Here is a 4,059-nt window from a genome sequence, read left to right on the forward strand (position 1 = left end):
TATGAAGAAGATATACTGTCCACCATTTTACTGATATTTACTTTGTAAAAGTTCATCATATTACTTAGAAACCCCTAAAACAATTGCTTTGCCTCTAGTTTCATACTTCCTGACCTCTCTGCAACACCTGAATGAATGCCAGAAGTAATACTGTCAAACCTAATAAAAAACTTATCTTCTCTTCTGGATTCATTTCAAACACCACTTCACTCAAGAAGGAAACCACAAATTCGTAAGGCTGGAAGCCAAGCATCATCTTCCACTTGTTCCTCACACGAAGCTGCAGTGACTACAACAACTCCCCATCTCCTGAATCACACACACTTTAAAATCCTTCTATACATTATACTACAGTCCCCTGCACCATATCCCCAAGTTCCTTCTCATCTTCAAGGCTCCAAACCCACTGCAGTTCCTGAGAAGCCTTCTCCTTCTCCCACTTCCAAATCCCACTTAGGAACTGTCTTCCTCCTCTGTGCACTTGGAATACTGTGTTATTAGACTGTGTAAGAGCCGAGGACGGGGGATTCCCCTCTAATCCCAGGCACCCAGCAATAAATGCCCATTCGTGGGAGCCTAAGACTTTGTTCTTATGAATACCCAGACTTCCAAGTAATATCGTCCATCTTCTGAACTCCAGTAAGCTCGATCACACCAAATTCTCAGAACCACCCAACAGTTCAAGTGTTACCAGGATACCAGGCTGAAGCTGAGAAACTTCCAAGAGCTGTAATCCTCGGCCCGAGAGCCAAGCCAGGATTGGTACCTGGTGCTGAGTTCTTTCGCCCCACTTAGACCTCCTCCCAATGTTTTCCTTGGAAACGGATATGCACGTAACTAACCCATAGCCCAAAATAAACATTAAAAAAAAAAAAAATCTTGTGTACCGGAGGGGACCGTGGATCCCAGTGGGCGGTAAGGGGCGTACCTGAGGGGCCCGTGTGCAGGACAGGTTGACCTGAGGGGCCCCGCGGGCAGGATGGGGAGTACCTGAGGAGCCTCCGCGAGCAGTACCAGGCGTACCTGAGGGGCCTCCGAGCCTGAGTACCTCGGAATGAGCCGCGTCTACGCCTTGGTCAGGAGTCTAGAGGTGATGCAACTCCCCGAAAGCGTGAAGCGAAAAGGAAGTGGCCTGGTTTGCATCGGCCAATCAGCGTCCGCCGTTTGACACGCGTCAACAAGCCGGACGCCGATTGGCCGCGTGGGTTCCAAGTCACGACCACCCGACCAAGCCTTGCTCAGTGACCTAGCAGGCTGTGCGACTCCGTGGCGTGGCGGCGACGCGCTGCGTCCTTCACGCAGCTAGGGCGACGGTGGTGGACACGACTATTTTGTGGCCTCCGGGGTGGGGACTGACTGGGAGGGGCACAGAGAGGAGGCTGTTGTGCGTCCTGGGCGTTGTTACACAGCCTTTGTCGGTGTTCACTGTACACAAGACGTAAGTGCATTTCACCAGGGGTTAACTAAATCCAACGATAGTAGCCTCAGTAATTATGTTGCGGGGCCGTGAGTGCGCAGTCTCAAGGCTGCTTCACTAGATGACCGTTAAGGAAAGCAGCCCTAGGCACTAGGACTGTTTTCTGGTGTAGTGGAGACCTACACCAAACCACCTTGGAGTCTGCAAAAATGCAGAGTCCTGGGGCATGGACTAGGCCTGCTGAGTCTCTGGAGGTGGGTCACAAAAATATGCATTTTAACATGCATCCTGGATAATTCTGTTGCATACTAAAACTCTTGACCCACCTATCTGAAGAGACCCTCCTGTTTCTCAGGGAAATGCAGAGGCCACAAAATGGTCTGCGAGGAGCTGAAGCACTGGTGGTCAGTGGTGTTCAGAGAAGCCTCTCCTTTTGTGTCCTTCAGTGCCACCTGCAGAGGTCTCATGAATTTTACTGCAGAAGTGATGGTAACAGCCATATGGAGAGAGATAACAAAAAGGAAGGAAATGCCTGACAACCAGCTTTAGAATTATTGTGTGTTTCCTGTATTGGAAACAAAATTATTTGCATATTAGTCTGCTTACTTATGTATTTATTATCACTGCTGTGAGTCTGCCCAGCACCTTTTGGATCTGCTGGTTAAAAACCGAGGAATCCAGAGCCATGCAAAGGACAGTAGACCTCACCAGAGACTATGACGGAAATTTTAGCCCTTGACAAATTGAGAGTAATTCTGTATGTAGCTGTTTAGTGTATCCAATAAAAGGACAGAAAAAAACTGATCTGAGAATATGTATAAGGCATTCCTTGATAAGTTTAAGAACACTTTGATAGTCTGTGTAGCATTCATTCAAGTCATACATGGTTTAGGAGAACCCTAAAGGGATTAGAGTAGGGGATTTTATGTCCTTGCCCAAAGGGATGACTCTCCAATAACTTAACTTACTTCAACACATATATTTAGTAGTGTCTTTACCTTATTAACTATAAGTATTTCGAATGTTTTAATTTTCACATTCCTCAAGTTGCCACCTTGTTCAGTTCATTTTTATAATCTGTCCAGACAGCCCAGATTAGAGCAGGACAGAGGGCTTCCAGACAGATGTGTCCAAGGGAAAAAAAGGTGGGGATGATAGGTCTAATTATTGGGTTGGCCAAAAAGTTCATCTGAGTCTTCCATAAGACGGTATGGAAAAACCCAAACAAACTTTTTGGCCAGCCCAGTATTTTAAAATGTCTGATGTCTAAATTTAATGTCTAAAACTGAAAAACCAAGAAATCACAGCATAAGCATGTTAGGTAGAAATTCAGAGATAAATAGCAGAGGAAACAAAGTTTTTGAAGGTGGTTGTTATCTGGGGAGCAGAAACGGGATGCAGAAGGCTACTTGATGTTACTTGTCTGCTCTGGAGAAGGGAGGGTGTAACAAATTTAAACATGGCCAAAAACTCTGGACACTTCTCACTGAGAGGTGAGGATCTATGTCCCCTCACTTTGAGTCTGGGTGGGCTCAGTGTGTTTTAACCTGTAGAATACAGTGGAAATAACTGAGCCAATTTCTGGACTAGGCCTTAAGAGACTGGCAGCATCTGCTTCCTACTCCTGAAACCTATTTGCCATGCTGTGAGGAAACCAATGGACAGGCACTGAGTGAGCAGTCCATTTTAGAAATAGATCCTTTAGCCCCAGCTGGGCCACTCCCATGATATTACACGGAGTAGAGATGAGCAGTCCCCATTGAGTCCTGACCAAGTTGCTTATTTGTGAGGAAAATGAATGACTGTTAATGGGATGGCTTGCTATGCAGCAATAGATAAGAAGGTATAAATATAATCAACATCAAGAGAAGGTGGAATATTTGGATTATTTATCCTCCTGAGTGGTGGTTTCCGTTTTACACAAAGTCTGAAGTCTTGGAAGCACAGGAATCTTGAATGACTTTTCAGCTACTTAGTTCCTTGGACCCTGTTTACTAAGCACCCACTTAGTGCTAGACATAGTTCTAGGCAGTGTGGACGTAACCGTTAACAAACCAGGTGATATCCCAGCCCTCAAAGAGTTTATATTTGATCAAGATGTAAATCAATAAATACTTAATTTCAGATATACACAGTATGGCTCAATGATAATCCCTTGGGACTTTATATATAGCATAATTTTGTACAGAGCCCAGTTTGATAGAGGCTTATCTGTCTTGAATCCTAGCCACAGTGATTTAATGAGGTATTAAATCTGCTTCCCTATCTGGACCCAGGGTCTTGACTCCTAACTGTGACTACATATCTTTCAGACACTTGGATTTTTCAAAAGCCTCTAGTCTAATTAGAATTTTGGGATTTAGAATTTTGGCCTCAATTCATGGAGGCCAAGGACAGGAAAACTCTGCATTTGGCATCCTTTTCTGGTCCTCACAGAACTCTCCCATGATGTTGGTCTGAAATATCCTGCATTTCAGTTAGCTTATTCATCAGGACACAAGTACAGAACTCAAGGCTGATTTGTTTTCAACCTCTTAAACAAAAACCACAAGATGGAGGTAAGGTGTATTTGATACAATCAGAAATATTTCAAGTATAATTCACACGAAATGTAACTTGGAAAATACAAGTGCTCTGATCCA

At 44.5% G+C, this 4,059-nt stretch overlaps 1 protein-coding gene across 4 annotated transcripts in view; it reads right to left on the reverse strand.

The window, feature by feature from the left end:
• Nucleotides 1-1,134, reverse strand: part of IARS1 (isoleucyl-tRNA synthetase 1) — an 85,307-nt gene extending 84,173 nt beyond the window's left edge. The window contains exon 1 of one of the 4 annotated variants that reach the window (XM_057547670.1): nucleotides 1,024-1,134. The gene's annotated coding sequence lies outside the window, so the exon portion shown is untranslated. Of the gene's footprint in view, nucleotides 1-887; nucleotides 908-928 lie in introns of those variants that run through there. The other 3 variants (XM_057547671.1, XM_057547669.1, XM_057547672.1) reach the window with 3 other exon arrangements.
• Nucleotides 1,135-4,059: the final 2,925 nt, after the last annotated feature.

This window comes from Balaenoptera acutorostrata, chromosome 6 (assembly GCF_949987535.1).
Source record: "Balaenoptera acutorostrata chromosome 6, mBalAcu1.1, whole genome shotgun sequence".
Taxonomy (NCBI): domain Eukaryota; kingdom Metazoa; phylum Chordata; class Mammalia; order Artiodactyla; family Balaenopteridae; genus Balaenoptera; species Balaenoptera acutorostrata.